The sequence below is a fragment of the Mobula hypostoma genome, chromosome 7 (assembly GCF_963921235.1).
Source record: "Mobula hypostoma chromosome 7, sMobHyp1.1, whole genome shotgun sequence".
Lineage (NCBI taxonomy): Eukaryota > Metazoa > Chordata > Chondrichthyes > Myliobatiformes > Myliobatidae > Mobula > Mobula hypostoma.
The window spans coordinates 177,441,713-177,461,806 of NC_086103.1; the positions used below are offsets into that span (position 1 = coordinate 177,441,713).

Consider the following 20,094-nt stretch of genomic DNA (forward strand, 5'->3'; position numbering starts at 1 on the left):
TACATCACTTTTTTAATATAAATTATTTCTGTTTTTGCAGGATTTTTAATCTATTCTATATATATATATATATATATAGAGAGAGAGAGAGAGAGAGAGAGAGTAATTAATTAATTTATTTATTTATTATTACTATTATTATTTTATTTTGTTTTTTTCTTCTATATTATGCATTGCATTGAACTGCTGCTGCTAAGTTAACAAACTCTACACCAATGCCGGTGATAATAAACCTGATTCTGATTCTGATATTAAGCACCTCTAGAATAGTGCAAATGTTCCTCGCAATTGAGAAATGAGTGTGCTTGGCTAAGCCCCTACCTCAGGTTTTACCAGCTTGTGCTGATAAAAAAATATTTTATAACAATAACAGTATATTAATAATGAATATTAGGTGTATTTATGATACGTACATGAAACTATCAAAACATACATTGAAACGTGTCATTTTGCTCAATGATCAACATAGTCCGAGGACGATCTGAGGGAAGCCTAAAAGTGTTGCCACTCTTCTGGTGCCAAAATAGAAACTCTAAGTATTAACTCTAACCTGTAAGTCTTTGGAATGTGGGAGGAAACCCAAGCACCTGAAAGAAGCCCATATGGACACAGGGAGAAAGAACAAACTCCTTACAGACAGTGATGGGATTCGAACCCACATCAGTGATCGCAGGTGCAGTAATGCAATTGCACTAGCTGCTGTGCTATTGTGTCATCTCATAATTAATCAGAATCAGAATCACTTTATTGCCAGTATGTGAAACATACTAGAATCGATTGTGAACATCCCTTCTGTACTATTAGGTACACTTGTACACTTGCTTGTTACTGCAAGTAGCTCATCAGCCAATCATATGGCAGCAACTCAATGCATAAAGGCATGCAGACACGGTCAAGAGGTTCAGTTGTTGTTCAGACCAAACATCAGAGTGGGGAAAAAATGGGATCTAAGTGACTTTGACTATGAAAATGAATATTTGTGCCAGACGGGGTTGTTTGAGTATCTCGGAAACTGGGACTTCCACGCACAACATTTTCTAGAATTTACAGAGAATGGTGTGAAAAACAAAAAAAAAAATCTAGTGAGTGGCAGTTTTGCAGACAAAAATGCCTTGTTGATGAGAGAGGTCAGAGGAGAATGGCCAGACTGCTTCAAGCTGACAGAAAGGCGACAGTAACTCAAATACAACATGTTACGACAGTGGTGTGCAGAACAGCATCTCTGAATACACAACACGTCGAACCTTGAAGTAGATGTGCTATAGCAGCAGAAGACCATGGACATATACTTAGTGGCCACTTTATTAGGTACAAGAGGAATCCAATGAAGTGCCCACTGAGTATATCTAAGTTTCCATCACTGGGGAAATTCGTGGCAGACAGCGAGGTGGAAATTCTGAAATTGGTTTATTATTGTCACTTGTTCCGAGGTACGGTTTGGGACATTGCTTTGAATGTTATCCATACAGATCATTTCCAATTCCTCCCCATACCACTTCTTTCTTTTTCCAGTCACCATTCTGACTCCCCTCTTACCCCATGTTTTCTCACCTACCCATCACCTTCCTCTGGTGCCCCTCTGCTTTCCTTTCTCCCATGGACCACTCTGCACCCCTATCAGGTGCCTTCCTCTCCAGCCCTTTATCTTTTCCACCTATCACCCCCCAAGCTTCTCACTTCAACCCCCTCCCTGCACACACTCACCTTCCCCTTCAGCTGATTTCACCTATCACTTGCTGGCTTATGCTCTTCTTCTTCTTCTTGTTCTTCTGGCCTCTTACCCCTTCCTTTAAGCTATGATGAAGTGTCGAGGCCCAAAACATTGACTGTTCATTCCTCTCCATAGATGCTGCCTGACCCTCTAAGTTCCTCCAGCACTTTGTGTGTGTTACTCTAGATCATTTCAAAACATCAGTACACCAGTACTAGAAGAAAAACAATAACAGAATGTAGAATACTATGTTACAGTTGCAGAGAAAGTGCAGAGCAGGTAAATAACATGTCTGGGGCATGGCAAAGAAGATTGTGAGGTCAAGAGCCCATCTCATCAGACAGGGAGACCATCCCTGCTTGTATCAGCAGGATAGAAACAATCTTTGAGCCTAGTGGTGCATTCTTCCAAGCCTTTAAATCTTCTGTTTATGGGAGGAGGTAGAAGGCAGGTTTCGTGGTGTTTCTTTGTTTTATAGCTGCCAGCAGGAAGACAAACCTCAGGGTTGTATACTGCATATGGACTTTGATAATAAATGTACTTTGAATCTTTGAATTTTTAAAAATTTATTTAGAGATATAGCCCAACAAGCTGTACTATCCACCTATTTAACCCTAGCCTAATCACGGGACAATTTATAATGATCAATTAACCTACTAACTGGTACATCTTTGGACTATGGGAGGAAACTGGAACACCCAGAGTAAACCCATGTGCTCATGGGAAGAACATTCAAACTTCTTACAGAGGACTCTTGGAACTCCATTATCTGGGGTAGGAGAAACAAGAAGTTTTTGAAATTGAGGTTTAACAGAAGCACGGTAAGTGGAGACAGATGTTGCAAAGACCTCAGACAAAGTCAGGAATCAAAAGGTTGTGCATGGTGCAACTAATGTCCTGAGCTGCATATATTTCAATGTAAGCTCAAGCTCGATTTCAAAGCTTAAGAGAAGTTTCGATAGGTACAGGGTTGTTAGGAGTATGGAGGGCTGTGGCCCCAGTGCCGGTCGATGGGAGAAGGCAGTTTAAATGCTTTGGCATGGACTTGATGGGCCAAAGGACCTGTTTCTGTGCTGTACTTTTCTATGACCCTATGACTCTAAAAGCCACTGGGAAAGGATAGGTAAATGAAAGTAAATACAAACTGATGCTCAACCTCCGTCTCCCTGGTGCCTTGTGCTGCATTTGGTGCTGGACGTAAATTAATTCCTATGTAGTTTAGTTTTGAAGGAAGCACAGAATATATTTTCCGTGGAAGGCACACCAATAAATCAACATTGAGATGCAAAAGGAAAACCAGGTCATCTGTCACTCATCTGCAGGCATTTAGCTTTTGATGCCTGTACACTTCAAAGCTCTGGGGTGGAAAGACAGATGATGGTTGGTCTTGGTTTCTGATTAAAGTTATCACTGCCCACTGGCACTGAAGGCTCAGGAGTATGGATTCAAAGGCAGAGCTGTTGTAGGCTCGTGAAGTGTTTGCTGATGAGATCGAAGGCAGGAGAGGCTCTCCAATAGCCATTCCTTGAGCATGGCCTCCATTCCCAATGAGAAGTGCCTTGGCCACTCTGACACTCCATAGTGTTGCGTCTACAGCAACAAGGACAAGTTGAGATGGCTGAAACAGAGGACCACTGTATCATTGATGTATTTACTGAAATCTGTTGCCCTCTGGCAGCAGTACAATGCAAGACATAAAAAAATACTATAAGTTACAACAGAAATTAATAAATTGTGCAAAAGAGGAGTAGTGAGGTAGTCCAAATCAAGGGACACCACTGCAGAATAAGGGACAATGCAAACTAGATAAGAAGGTTTGGGGCATGCTGGCCCTCATTAGTTAGGACACTGTGTTGGGATGTTATGTTCCAGCTGTATAAAACTTTGATGAGATTATATTTAGAATATTGTATTCAGTTTTGATCATGTTGCTATAGGAACGATGACACGACTTTAAGTTGGAAAGGGTACAGAGGACAGCTACGAGGATGTTACCAGGACTCAAGGGGACTGAGCTATAGAGAGAATTTGAGTAGGTTGGGACATTTATTCATTGGAGCATAGGGATATGAATAGAGTCATAGAGACATAGAAAAGTACGGCAAACAAACAGGCCATTCAGTCTATCTAGTCCATGCTGACCCATTTAAACTGCCTATTTCCATTGACCCACACCAGGACCATAGCCATCCATACCCTACCTATCCAAAATTCTCTTAAATGTTGAAATTGAGCTCACATGTACCACTTGTACTGGCAGCTCATTCCACACTCTCACAACCCTCTAAGTGAAGATGTTCCCTTTAAACTTTTCACCTTCCACCCAAAACCCATGAGCTTTAGTTCTGATCTCACCCAACCTCAGTGAACAGAAGCCTGCTTACATTTACCCCATCTACACCTCTCAAAATTTTGTTATCAAATCTCCTCTCAATCTTCTATATTTCAAGAAATAAAATCCCACACTATTCAATCTTTCCACATAACTCAGGTCCTCCAGTCCTGGCAACATCCTTGTAAATTTTCTCTGTAAATTTGTAAATGATGACATTATATACTGTAGGTAGCTAAAATCAGAAGAGGTATGCAGCAGATAGGGTGAAATGAGTACAGATGTGTTCCCTGGGTTGGGGAGTCAAGAGCTAGAAGACATGGGTTTAGTGTGAGAAGAGAAAGATTTGGTTGAAAATTGAGGGTTACCTTTTTCATCCAGAGGGTGGTGCATATTTAGAGAGGTTGAGTCAGGTATATTTAAAGCATTTCAAAGACACTTGGGCAGGTACATCGATAGGAAAGGTTTAGATCAGGGATTCCCAACCTTTTTTATGTCATGGACCACTACAATTGAGCAAAGGGTCCAGGGGCCCCCAGTTTGGGAACCCCTGGTTTAGAGCCATATGGGTCAAATGCTGGAGAATAGGACCAGCTTAGCTGGGCATCTTGGCTGGCCTGGACCAGTTGAAATTTTAAGACCATAAGAGGAGCAATCGGTCCGGCCCAACATCTGCCCACGGATTCTCCATGTCCATTGCTGGCCATCGAAAGCAGAGCAGAGGTCTAGACTGTGGCCTGACTTCGAATTCCTACACATCCCTGTGCCTAAACCCTATTCTGACCCCTAAATCACCCTTCTGTCCACAAAACCATCCCTATGAACCTTAAGCAACACACATCAAAGTTGCTGGTGAACGCAGCAGGCCAAGCAGCATCTCTAGGAAGAGGTGCAGTCGACCTTTCAGGCCGAGACCCTTCCTTCAGTTAGTCCTGACGAAGGGTCTCGGCCTGAAAAGTCGACAGCACTTCTTCCTAGAGATGCTGCTTGGCCTGCTGCGTTCACCAGCAACTTTGATGTGTGTTGCTTGAATTTCCAGCATCTGCAGAATTCCTGTTGTTTGCCTATGAACCTTAGTTGCCTTTTAGGTTTTTCAAGCCAGCTCCCTGCCGTACGCACAAGGACAGCAGGTATTGGCACAATGCCCAGATCCTGCAAATGAATATTACACACTGTACCACATGGCATCTTCAGGACTTCAATCCAGCTTTCCTTTACAATAGAAGCAATGGGAACAAAAACAGTTTCAATAAAAGTCAGTAGGAAATCAGGGAGCATGTATGAGGATGCTTCAGGAAAGGGAGCCTGCTCTTGGTTTCCTAGTTTGGACCTCCACCCTCAAAGACAGAACTTAAACCTTCCCTTCCCATTGTTGTCCCAAGTGCTGAACACTCAAACATCAACAGTCACAGTTTAACAATCTACAAAAGAAACTACGTGGGGGAGAACATAAAGACTAACTAGCTTAGCAGTATTTGAAATGATCTGCTAGAAACAGTCACTGAGGCAGGTACGTTGATGGAGTGTCACGGCAGTGTAGCAATTAGCGCCATGCTTTACAGCACCAACAATCAGAATATCGGGTTTCAATTCCCACCACTGTCTGTAAGGAGTTTGCACATTCTCCCTGGGACTGTGCAGGTTTCTTCTCGTTGATCCAGCTTCCTCACACATTTCAAAGATGTGTGGGTTAGGGTTAGTAAGTTGTGGGCATGCCATGGGGGAGCAAACTCCATCATGAATGTTCCCAAGCTGGGCTGCAAAAGGAGAAGGGTTGGGCATGGGGCTAGCAATGCCATCCCATAAAAACCCAGAGATACAGCAATGCCCTCAGAAGCCCCAAAGGCCTCATCCTTGGGACAGGAAGGGTCTAAAATGATGGGCTGCACCTGGGGACAACATGAAAGACTGGCCCAGAACAGAGGACCCAGATGAGCTGCTGTTGGCGGCTTACGCACAGTGGGGATGATGGGCATAAGTAAGTAAGTAAGTATATATGTTTATGCTGCAAATGTGTCAACCCTTGCAGCCTGCACTCCGGCACCTCGGACTGTGGGTTGATCGTTGATGCAAATAAAACATTTCACTGTTTTGATGTTTCAATGCACACACGACAAATAAAGCCAACCATTATTCCCACATTATCATTATAAGCACCATCATTATGTGCCGTGTCATGTGATCTGGATGATCATGGTCTTTCTATGACCATGATTGTTCTTGGCAAATTTTCCACAGAAGTGGTTTGCCATTGCCTTCTTCTGGGCAGTGTCTTTACAAGACGAGTGGCTCCAGCCATTATCAATACTCTTCAGAGATTGTCTGCCTGGTGTCAGTGGTCGCATAACCAGGACTTGTGATATGCACCAGCCGCTCATATGACCATCCACCGCCTGCTCCCATAGCTTCATATGACCCTGATCGGAGAACTAAGCAGGTGCTACAACTTGCCCAAAGGTGACCTGCAGACAAGCAGAAGGAAGGAGCACCTTAAACCTCCTTCGCTGGAGACTTAACTCCACCACCCAGAAAATCTCTCATTAGCCATGTTAAAAAGCCAAGTATATAAGTGCATGGATAGGAAAGGTTTAGAAGGTTGTGGGCCAAACATGAGCAGGTGGAACTAACTCTACGGGCAACAGAGACGGCATGGATGATTTGGACTGAATGCCCTGTTTCATAAGACATAGGAGCAGAATTAGGATCTTTAGTCCATGGAGTCTGGTCGGCTATTCAATCTTGGCTGATTTAATATCCCTTTCAACCCCATTGTCATGACTTCTCCTTCTAACCTTTGACACCCTTACTAATCAAGAATCTACCAACATCCACTTTAAATATGCCCAGCAACTTGGCCTTCACAGGTATCTGTGGCAAGGAATTCCACAGATTCAGCTTCAAAGTTCAAAGTAAGTTTATTATCCAAGTACATATATGTCACCATATATAACCGTGAGATTACTTTTCTTGCAGGCATACTTAATAAATTGGTACAATAATAACCAGAACAGAATCAATGAAAGACCGCCCAACTTGGCCATTCAACCAGACTGCAGAAGACAACAAACTGTGCAAACAAGAAAAAGAAAGAACAACAATAAACAAATAAGCACTAAATATTGAGAACATGAGACAAAGAGTCCTTGAAAGTGCATCCATTGGTTGTGAGGACATGTTAATGACAGGGCAAGTGAAGTTAAATAAATAAATTAGTTAAATAAATTCCTCCACATCACTGTTCTAAAGGAATGCCTTTCCATTCTGAGTCTATGCCCTCTGGTCCTAGACTCTTTCATTACTGGATACATCCTCTGCTGATCCACTCTAGGCCTGTCTATATTCAAAAGATTTCAATGAGATCCCACCTCATTCTTCTAAAACTGTTCCAAAGCAATGTTTTTCCATTCTGAGTCAGTGCCCTCTGGTCTTAGACTCTTTTATTACTGGAAACATCCTGTCATCTCCACATCTACTCTAGACCTGTTAATACTCAAAAGTATTTAATGAGATCACTGCCCCCCCCCCATTCTTTTAAACTCCAGCAAACACAGGCCCAGAACAATCAAATGCTCCTCATGAATTAACTCACACACACAAAATGCTGGTGGAACGCATCATGCCAGACAGCATCCATAGGAAGAAGCACAGTGGACGTTTTGGGCTGAGACCCTTCGTGTGACGTCTCGGCCCGAAACGTCGACTGTACCTCTTCCTATAGATGCTGTCTGGCCTGCTGCGTTCCACCAGCATTTTGTGCGTGTTGCTTGAATTTCCAGCATCTGCAGATTTTGTCGTGTTTGCGTTCATGAATTAACCCTTTCATTTCTGGGATAACTCAGTTTCCTTTCTGTATAACTCTACAAAGCATGTGTTCGCAACCTTTTTAATGCCATGGACCCCAACCATTAACCGAGGGATCCGTGGACTCCACATTGGAAAGTTCAATGTGTGCTACTGTATCACTTGAATTGAATTGAATTGTCTTGTCTTTTTTTCTCAACCTACTTGCTGCCTAAAGTGCGACTTCCAAGATTCAAGATGTCTACTGTCATTTCCAGTACACAAGTGTAAATGAAAATGAAATAATTGTTACCCTGGATTCATTGCATCATGAAAAAACACAATCAGATAAAGAACACAATAATAAAAACATAATAAATATAAATACACAAGATAGCTTATGTACGTAGATTGATTGGTATGTCCATAAAGTGACAGGAGTGTTGTACGGGGTGACTGAGGAGAAGCCAAGTGCAGGGCACCGGCACGTCGACTGAGTTGGGGATGCTGGCATAGACGTGAATGTAGAACAGAAAACCAGAGGAATCTTGACAAGGAGACGGGATTTACAGGAACTACCTTGAAACTAGAGCAGAACTTGGAACTAAACTTAGAACTAATGGCTCTAAGCGGTTGAGAGAACAAAGTATCACATGAGGATGGACCAACAAACTGGCAACCTGTGTAGTGACAGCATCGTACTTATCTCACAGTCTCTGATGCAAACCAGGTGTACCGTCATTAAGTAAACTAGCAGCAATTGGAAATTTAATGGCTGAAATTAGGGCATAATCAGGGAGAAAGGAGCATTAAAGGGGAACAGCCAAATGGAACCATGACAAGGAGTATCTGTACATGAGGTGAGTGACAGGAAATGATAAAGTAGTGGTGGGTGGGTTACTGGGTGGAGGTGTTGACCAGCCTTACTGCCTGGGGAAAAGAACTGTTTTTGAGACTGGTACTACATAACCTAGCATGGATGCTACATAACCTCCTCCCTGATGGGACTGGGACAAAGAGTCCCTGAGCAGGATAGGTGGGATTCTTTATGATATTGCTGGCCTTTCTCCGGATCTTTTTCCATATACACACAGTGGCCACTGTATTAGGTACCTCCTCTACCTAATAGAGTGGCCACTGAGTGTCTGCTCGTGGTCTTCTGCTGGTGTAGCCCATCCATGTCAAGGTTCAAAGTGTTGTTCATTCAGAGACGGTCTTCCACACCCCACTGTTGTAACACGTGAAAGAGGATTTGAAGAGTTTATACTTTATCACGAGTAATTGAGGGCATAGTTTGGCCCCAATGACTTTAATTTTGTTTATTGACCTTAACCAGTTACTAATACTGAATTACTGATGTATTATGTTAGTGGCGATGCTGCCAGATCAACAATTGTCAACTTAATAATTCAGAAAATGTGATTCCCACCATGGCTACTTGGGAATTTGAATGATAGTCAGTGGTCACTTTATTAGGTACATTGTGTATGTTCATGGTCTTCTGCTGCCGAAGCCCATCCACTTCAAGGTTCAATGTGTTGTGCGTTCAGAGATGTTCTTGTGCACACCCCGTTGTAATGTGTGGTTATTTGAGTTACTGTCACCTCCCTGTCAGCTTGAACCAGTCTGGCCATTCTCCTCTGACCTATCTCATTAACAAGGCATTTTCACCCCCAGAACTGGATGTTCTATTGTTTTTCCCACCAATCTCTGCAAAATCTAGGGACTGCTGTTCACAAAAATCACAAGAGATCAACAGTTTCTGAGATACGTGAACCATCCTGTCTAGCACCAATTATCATTCCACAGTCAAAGTCACTTAGATGACATTTCTTCCTCCATTCTAATGTTTGGTCTGAACAACAACTGAACCTCTTGCCCATGTCCTCGTGCTTTTATTCATTGAGTTACTGCAGCATGATTGGCTGATTATACATTTGCATTAACAAGCAGGTTGAGTGTATGTCCTTGATCAGAGTCCAGAGGTCCAATATAGCACTAAGCTTCTGAATTAGGAACAAGTGTGGTATCTATGCATCCTGGAAATATCCCATCACAGAACTGGAAGAAACAGGTTCAGGCTTCTCGATCTGGTTAAGATATTGGCTCTGGCTGACTAGAAACCTGTTCTTGATAATATTTTGTGACAGAGTAATATAATGGAAGAAATGTACGGTAGTCCTTTCCAAATATTTGTCATTTCAGAAAATGAATTCATGAACAGTAATGGGAAAACAAGCACACAATTAGGACGCAGCTGTAATGGGGAAACTTCAATGCTGCGCAGACAGCTGTGAGCCACTTAACCAGTCTAATTGCAGATAAATCCATTAATCCATCTATGAAGTGTACATTTTCGTAAGTGGCTCTGGAAAATATTGAGATAATCCCAATTTACAATTTATTGCAAAGCGATTACCATGCAGATTACCATGTTCAGCGTCACAGGGCTAAAGTCACAAGTGAACATTGAAAGCCCTGGATCACTGATCCAGAGATGTGAGTTTAAATCCCACACCACGCCAGCTGGGGAATGAAAATGCAAGTAATTTAACAATTTTTACAGTAAAATGGTGATCATGAAATTACTTAAATCACCATAAAAGCACATCTGGTTCACTATTATACTTCAGAGAGTGATATTAGTCCTGAAGAATGTTCTTGGCCCGAAATGTCAACTGTTTCTTCACTTTCATAGATGTTGCCTTACTTGCTGAGACCCTCCAGCTTTGTGTGTGTGTTGCTTTGGATTTTCAGCATCTGCAGATTTTCTAGTGCTTATATTAGGCATCCTATGTTGCAGTTCTGGGGCACTGTGGTGATTTCTAACAATTCTCTGAAATGGGCCTTGGATGGTGAGCAGAGATGAATAGTAAATGGTCAAGGTCATGGTGTTTTTGCCACCATCTTGAGGTGTCCCACCATGGTCATTCTCTCTTCTCACCTTTTCAGCCAGACTGAAGATAAAAAAGCTTGAGAGTATGGATCACCAGGCTCGAGACTTGTTATCAGACCCTTGAACAGACTTCTCATACATTAGAGTCATTGAAAAGTACAGCCTAGAAACAGGCCCTTCATCCCATCTAGTCCATGCCAAACCATTTAAGCTGCCTATTCCCATCAAACTGCACCCGAACCATAGCCCTCCATATCCCTACCATCCATGAACTTATCCAAACTTCTCTTAAATATTGAAATCGAGCTGGCATTCACCACTTTTGCTGGCAGCTCTTTCCATACCTTCACAATCCTCTGAGTGAAGAAGTTTCCCCTCATGTTCCCCTTAAATTTTTTACCTTTTAACCTTAGCCTATGACCTCTTGTTGTAGTCCCACTCAATCTCAGTGGAAAAAGTCTGCTTGCATTTACCTATCTATCCCCCTCATAATATCAAATCTCCTCTTAATCTTCTATGTTTCAAGGGATAAAGTCCTAACCTATTCAACCTTTCCTTATAACTCAGGTCCTCCATTCCCGGCAACATCTTTGAAAATTTTCTCTGCACTCTGTCAATCTTATCTACATCTTTCCTTTACTATAAGCAGGTGACCAAAACTGCATGCAATACTCCAAATCAGGTCTCACCAATGTCGTATACAACTTTGACATAACATCCCATCTCCCGTATTCAATTTATGAAGGCCAATGTGCCAAACGTTTTCTTTATGACCCTGTCGATCTGTGCCACGACTTTCAATGAATTATGGATCTGTATTCCCAGATCCTTTTGTTCTATCACACTCTTCAGTGCTCGGCCGTTCACTATGTCAGACTTACCCCGGCAGCTTTGACCGAAGTACAGCCCCTCACACTTGTCTACATTAAATTCCATTAATCACTAAAGACAAACTCTTGATCTCTCAGCCTACCTCACTGTTACCCTTGTACTTTATGTGTCGACCTGCACTGCACTTTTTCTGTCACTGTAAGACTATATTCTGTATTCTGCTTGCTTTTCAGAATCAGAGTTAAATCACAATCAGGTATATTATCACTGACATATGTCGTGAAATTAGTCGTTTTGGGGCAGCAGTACAAACAAATACATAAAAATTACTGCAAATTACCGTAAGAAATATATAGAAATTTAAACAAGTAGTGCAAGAAGAGAGCAAAAATAATGAGGTTGTCTTCATGGGTTCATTGTCCATTCAGAAATCTGATGGCAGAGGGGAAGAAGCTGTTCCTAAAATGTTGATAGTCTGTCTTCAGGCTGCTGTTCCTCCACTCTGATGAAGCAATAATAAGAAGTAACATCCTGGGTGTGGGGGTCCTTACTTGTGGCTGCTGCCTTTTTTGAGGTATTGCCTTTTGAAGATGTCCTGGTTACAGGAGAGGCTCGTGCCCCTGAAGAAGCTGGATGAGTTCACAATCTTTGATGCACCTATGTGTGGAATGATCTGTCTGGATGGCACATGAAGTTTTTCCACTGCATTTTGGTGTGTGTGACAACAATAAACCAACACTGAGATCAGGGCTGATCCTCAAGTGTGGTGGACACCACTTGAAGGGTTGGATGTCCTGCTCAGTCTCTTGTTCTTAGGATCTTTCAGTGATGTTGATTGTGGCCTAAATATTGTGATTGTATGTTGATATTGATATTGACTGTAGAGAGCTAGGACTTTTCTCTTTGGAGTGAAGCAGGATGAGACGTGACTTGATTGGGGTGTACAAAATGATAAGAGGCATTGGTAGAATGGAAAGGTAATAAGTTTTCCCAGGGCAGAAATGGCTACCACAAGGAGGCATAATTTTAAAGTGTTTGGGGGAAAGTTTATGGGGATATCAGAGATAGGTTTTTTACACAGAGAGTGGTAGGTGTATGGAATATGTTGGCAGGGGTAATGGGTAGAGACAGATACATTCCGGACATTTAAGAGACTCTTAGATAGGAATGGGGATGAATGGGGGCTATGTGGGAGGCAGGGAAGAGATATGTCTCTACCAAAGGAAGTGTAAGGTGCTCCTTCCCTCCACTAGCCTGGAGGATTGGTAATGGCTGGGGTCACCCATCTTGGAAAGACACTGCCCAGAAGAAGACAATGGCAAACAACTTCTATAGAAAAATTTGCCAAGAACAATCATGGTGAGAGACCATGATTGTCTACATCATGTGACAGGGCAGATAATGATGTTGATGAAAATGATATTCCCCCGGCTGCTCCACGAGGCGAGAGAAGAGATTGCTGAGCCTATGGCTAGGATCTTTATGGCCTCGTTGTCCACGGGAATGGTACCGGAGGATTGGAGGGAGGCGAATGTTGTCCCCTTGTTCAAAAAAGGTAGTAGGGATAGTCCGGGTAATTATAGACCAGTGAGCCTTACGTCTGTGGTGGGAAAGCTGATGGAAAAGATTCTTAGAGATAGGATCTATAGGCATTTAGAGAATCATGGTCTGATCAAGGACAGTCAGCATGGCTTTGTGAAGGGCAGATCGTGTCTAACAAGCCTGATAGAGTTCTTTGAGGAGGTGACCAGGCATATAGATGAGGGTAGTGCAGTGGATGTGATCTATATGGATTTTAGTAAAGTATTTGACAAGGTTCCACACGGTAGGCTTATTCAGAAAGTTAGAAGGCATGGGATCCAGGGAAGTTTGGCCAGGTGGATTCAGAATTGGCTTGCCTGCACAAGGCAGAGGGTGGTGGTGGAGGGAGTACATTCAGATTGGAGGATTGTGACTAGTGGTGTCCCACAAGGATCTGTTCTGGGACTTCTACTTTTCATGATTTTTATTAACGACCTGAATGTGGGGGTAGAAGGGTGGGTTGGCAAGTTTGCAGATGACACAAAGGTTGGTGGTGTTGTAGATAGTGTAGAGGATTGTCAAAGATTGCAGAGAGACATTGATAGGATGCAGAAGTGGGCTGAGAAGTGGCAGATGGAGTTCAACCCGGAGAAGTGTGAGGTGGTACACTTTGGAAGGACAAACTCCAAGGCAGAGTACAAAGTAAATGGCAGGATACTTGGTAGTGTGGAGGAGCAGAGGGATCTCGGGGTACATGTCCACAGGTCCCTGAAAGTTGCCTCACAGGTGGATAGGGTAGTTAAGAAAGCTTATGGGGTGTTAGCTTTCATAAGTCGAGGGATAGAGTTTAAGAGTCGCGATGTAATGATGCAGCTTTATAAAACTCTGGTTAGGCCACACTTGGAGCATTGTGTCCAGTTCTGGTCACCTCACTATAGGAAGGATGTGGAAGCATTGGAAAGGGTACAGAGGAGATTTACCAGGATGCTGCCTGGTTTAGAAAGTATGCATTATGATCAGAGATTAAGAGAGCTAGGGTTTTAGCTTTGGAGAGGAGGAGGATGAGAGGAGACATGATAGAGGTGTACAAGATAATAATAGATAGAGTGGGTAGCCAGTGCCTCTTCCCCAGGGCACCACTGCTCAATACAAGAGGACATGGCTTTAAGGTAAGGGGTGGGAAGTTCAAGGGGGATATTAGAGGAAGGTTTTTTACTCAGAGAGTGGTTGGTGCGTGGAATGCACTGTCTGAGTCAGTGGTGGAGGCAGATACACTAGTGAAGTTTAAGAGACTACTAGACAGGTATATGGAGGAATCTAAGGTGGGGGCTTATATGGGAGGCAGGATTTGAGGGTCGGCACAACATTGTGGGCTGAAGGGCCTGTACTGTGCTGTACTATTCTATGTTCTATGTTCTATGATATGGGAGGAAAGGGTTTGGTTGATCTTGGATTAGTTTAAAGGGCCAGCACAATATTGAGGCTGAAGTCCTGTATTAGAACAGGAACAGACACTTTGGTCCAAAATCTTATGCCATACCAAATTAATTAGTAATCAAACTAAACTAATCCTTTCTGTCTACCTAATGTCCCCATCTTTCCATCTCCCTCACATTCATGTGCCTATCTAAATGTCTCTTAAAAGTCTCTAATGTGAAACGGCACATAATGATGATGATGATGATGATGAATGTATCTGCCTCTACCACCACCCTAGGCAGTAAATTCCAGGCACCCACCAGTGTCTGTATAAAAACCTGCCCCTCACATATCCTTTGAAATTACCCCCTCATACCTTAATTCTATTGTGCTGTACCATAGACCATAAGACATAGGAGCAGAATTTGGCCATCTGGCCCATCAAGTCTGCTCCGCCATTCAATCATGGCTGATTTTTTTTTTCTCCTCCTCAATCCCTGTTCCCGGCCTTCTCCCCGTAACCTTTGATGCCATGTCCAATCAAGAACCTATCAATATCTGCCTTAAATACACCCAAATACCTGGCCTTCACAGCTGCAGCTGGCAACAAATTCCACAAGTTCACCATCCTGTTCTATATTGATGTTCAATAATGGCACTGTGAATGCTAAAATAAGGCAGAAGTGATCACAACTATCTTCAATAAAAGATACACCTTGGACATTCACCATCACAGATGCCAATCTTCAATTAATTTGATTCAGTCCAGTCTTCTATCTAGACATGATTAATTACAGTCAGTAGAGCTATGGGACTAGATGTACTAGACTGCACCCAAACTGGCTGTAGCTCCAGCCAAGCTGTTCAAGCACAGTTGCACCACTGGCATCTACCCAACAGTGTGGAAGATTTCCCAGATATGTCACATAGAGCAAGACCCATCCAAATTGGTTAATTACGGCCCAATATACTCCCAGTCAAAGTGATGGACGTTGGCACCAACAGAGCTATCAGATTTACTTACCAGCACAAGAGATTCTGTGGACGCTGGAAATCTGGAGAGTGCACACAAAATGCTGGAGGAACTCAGCAGGTCAGGCAGCATTGATGGAGGGGAATAAAAGCTGATGTTTTGAGTTGAGGTTATTCCCCTCCATAGAGCTGCATAGTAGCTTCAGCGTCTTGTGTCTTATTACGTACCAACAATCTGCTCATCGATGCTCACATTGGATTTAGTCCGGACCCTAGTGGATGCACTAAGCAAAGAGTTGAACTCCGGAGGTGAGAGCAACTGTATTTGCCATCACGCCAATATCTGAGGGCAAGAGGGATCAAGGAAGTCTACCAAAACATGGAACCTCAAAGGGAAAACACTGCCGCCATCGGGAAGAAGGTACAGAAGCCTCAGAACTCATATAACCAGGTTCAGGAACAGTTACTACCCTCAACCATCAGACTTTTGAACCAAAATGGATAACTTCACTCAACTTCACTTGCCCCATCATTGAAATATCCCCACAACCAATAGGTTCACTTTCAAAGACTCTTCATCTCATGTTCTTGATATTTATTGCATATTCATTTATTATGATTGTTTCTTTTTGTATTTGAACAGATTGTTGTCTTCTGCACTCTGGTTGAATGTCCTAATTGTGAGGTCTTTATTGATTCTGTTATAGTTATTATTATATAGATTTATTGAACTTCCAACAAGAAAATGAATCACAGGGTTGAATACGACGACATATATGTATTTTGATAATAAATTTACTTTGAACTTTGGCTGCAAACACAAGAAATTCTGCAGCATAAGAAGCAGATCTGTCAGGCTGGGTAACAGCTTCTTCCTCCAGGCTGTTAGGCTTCTTTACACGCTGCTGCTGCCCAGCGCACATATACACCCTGGCATTCAGACTTGTCCTGCTGCCCCCAACCCCCTGCAAACTCCCCAACTCACAAACACTCTCTCATTCTGTACTGGCCACTTTTCATCTTTTATTGCTGCTGTTTCACATATTTGTACGACTGCTTGTTCTATTATAATAGCATCAGTAACAGTATACTGTCTTACATAAATATGCACTTTGCACTCTATGTCCGTCCCACTCACGGACTTGTGCTGCTATGATTCTGTAACTGTAAGTGCTGGATCATAAGTCTATGTGTGTCACAATGTGCACTGGCAATATCAGAACCCAAGTGCAGAGGAAAGACAGACTCTGATGTAGAGACGGTGATGAGCTTTTATTCATAATAATTCCAAAAGAACATCAGTGGCTCAGGCGAGCGGCACTGCAAGAAGTAACATTCTCAAAACTAGAACCCCGCAATTATCACGAATCAGGCATCCACTTAAATAATACAAGTAACACAGAACCCCTGAGCCTATCAAAATAAATTTAACTGGCTTAAGCAGAAAGCACAGGAGGTCACATTACAAAAAGCAACTTATCAAGAAAAAAACAAAAGAAACTCTAAATGATTCACAGCTCTCATTAAACAATTAACCAGTTCAGGTGCCCTAAATACCTCAGAGCCCGACACTCTCTGACTCCCTGCACTGACCTGCGAGCTCATTCTAATATGCTGTGTGTGACTATATGTACTGTGATTTGCAACTTGGAATGATACTTTATTTAACTGTATACATGTGTACGATTGAACAACAATAAACTTGAATCTGAACTTGAAATTCTGAGGAGCACACAAAAAATGCTGTAGGAATTCAGCAGTTCAGGCAGTACTTATGGAGAGGATTAAACAGTTGCTCTTTCGGGCTGAGGGCATCCCTCTACTGTCTCACTGCTTACCCCTTGTTTGTGTTGTATGCAAACTTTCCAATGAGACCACTTATGTTCACATCCAAGGCCATGCCTTGTTCTCATTGGTACCATCAGGAAGAAGGTACTGAACTTTAAAGACATAAACTCAACAATTCAGGAACAGCTTCTATCCCTCTACAATCCAATTTCTGGATGGACATTGAACCCATGAACACTACCTCACTTCCTCTTCTTCATCATGTGCCTTGAGCGTTATATGCTTGGGCGATCATGGCCCTCCACATCGAACGATCCCTCGCAGCGTCAATGATACCTCGTGCACCTAGATCTGTTAGTTCTTTCACAGTGTCTATATATTGTCTTCTCTGCCTTCCTCTTCCGCATTTCCCAGGCATACGGCCTTGTAATGTAAGGCATTCTATTTCTCCCTTTCTGATGACATGGCCCAGGAATTCAAGTTTCCTCTCACTTAATGTTCTCATTAAAGATCTTTTTGTATGGGCACGTTGGAGTACTGTCTCATTAGTTACCCTATCTCTATATGATATTTTCAGCATTCTTCTAAGAAACCCTATTTCTGTTGCTTCTAAATTTCTTTGGCGTTCTGGTGTTATAGTCCATGTTTCGGAAGCATACAGCAAGATTGACCAGATGTAACATTTTAGTAGCCTAACTACTTCGCTACTTTTTTACTTCTGTTTTTCCACTACTTATTTAATTTAACTATTTTATATATTTATGTATATATATATATATACACACACACATACACACACACACTTCACTTCAAAGTTCAATGTGTTGTGCATTCAGAGATGCTCTGCTGAGCACCACTGTTGTAACATGTGGTTATCTGAATTACTGTCACCTTCCTGTCAGATTGAATCTTCCTCTACTTGCTTTCTACTTATGACCATGAGGCTAAGTACAGCTTCAGGTGACCTAAATGACTTTGACTTTGCAATGGTTGCTGGTGCCAGATGGGGTGGTTTAAGTATCTCAGAAAGTGCCAGTCTCCTGGGATTTTCACCCACACTGTTCTCCAAAGTTTACGGAGAATAGTGCAAGAAACAAAAGACATCCAGTGACCGGCAGCTCTGTGGGTGAGTATGCCTTGTTAATGAAAGAGGTCAGAGGAGAATGACCAGGCAGGAAGGTGACAGTAATACAAATAACCACATGATATTTGTATAACATGTATAACATACAAATAACCATATGTTATATATGTTACAACAGTAGTGTGTAGGAGAGCATGCCTGAATGCACAACACATTGAACCTTGAAGCAGATGGCTACAGCAGTAGACGATCATAAGATATAGACCATAAGATTATAAGGCATAGGAGCAGAATTAGGCCATTTGGCCCATCAAGTCTGCTCTTCCATTTTCCCTCTCAGTCTTAATCTCCTGCCTTCTCCTTGTATCCTTTCATGCCCTGAACAATCAAGAATTTATCAACCTGTCCTTGAAATATACTTGAAGACCCGGCCTCCTCAGCAACCTGTGGTAACAAATTCCACAGAACTACCACTCTCTGGCTAATGAAATTCCTTCTCATCTCCTTTTTAAAATGATGTCTCTCTATTCTGAGGCTGTCTTCTCTGGCCCTAGACTCTCCCACCATAGAAAACAGCCCCTCCACATCCATTCAATCAAGGCCTTTCAACAACTGATGGGTTTCAATTAGTTCACCCCTCATTCTTCTGAATTCCAGTGAACACAGGCCCAGTCATCAAACGCTCTTTGTACGACAAGCCGTTCAATCCTGGAATAGTTTTCGTGAACCTCCTTTGAAACTTCTCCAGTGTCAGCACATCCTGTGTGGTAACCAGAATCTCCGGAGCTGAAAGCCCTGAAATCCTCGGCTTTGCGTGTTTCAGCAGCCGGGAAGAGGTCGAAGGCGCTCGGCAGAGGATGGCGCTCGGGAGGCTGTATCGGAGAGGCTGGTCGGAAGCTCGGAGTTTTCGGACAGATGGACTCAGTGTCAGCTGTGGTTGGCTGCTTCCAAGGCATCGGCAAGTTGACGGTTCCTGGAGGTTTATGGCAGGGAGTTTCTCCCTTTTGCCACCTGCTATCGGGGACTCGGGAGTCGATCGACTCAGGACTTTGAGTCTTTTTTTTACTGTGTCCATGGTCTGTTCTTCATCAAATTATGGTATTGTTTTGCACTGCTGTAACTATATGTTATAATCATGTGGTTCTGTCAATGTTTGTCTTTGGTTTGTCCTGTTTTCTGTGATATCATAAGACCATAAGACAAAGGAGCAGAAGTAGGCCATTCGGCCCTTTGAGTCTGCTCCGCCATTTTACCATATCACTCCGGAGAAACATTGCATCATTTCTTAATGCATGTATACATTTCTAAATGACAATATAAAGAGGACTGAGTGTTCTCATAATCTAATCTAATCCTTTCTAAAATAAGGGGCCCAAAACTGTTCACAGCAGCAAAAGACCATGAACATACATTCAATGGCCTCTTTATTTGGTACAGGAGGTACCCAATAGAGTGGCCAGTGAGTGTATATTCCTTCATTAGCACTATATCTAATCTCTGAACACCCTGGACAGCTCAACGAGAGTGAGAGCACATTCACCAGGACTGCAGTGGTTCAAGAAAATGACACACCATCTTCACAAGGACAAGAAGTACTCACCTTGTCACTGTGCCCCAGATTCCAATAAATAAGTGTCAGCAATTGCGCTGCTAGCAATTGAGCTGAGATTATTGATGATGGTCGAAGTGTTGGCAATATTTTAAAAAAATCACACTAATGGGAAATGTCCAAGTTTCTGGAACTCTGAGTGCAAGGCTAG

The 20,094-nt window shown here is 42.6% G+C and overlaps 1 protein-coding gene across 6 annotated transcripts in view; it reads right to left on the bottom strand.

Annotated features, from left to right (window-relative positions):
* The window catches only part of nlgn4xa (neuroligin 4 X-linked a), a 360,091-nt gene that overhangs the window by 72,538 nt on the left and 267,459 nt on the right, over nt 1-20,094 (bottom strand). The window lies entirely within an intron of this gene.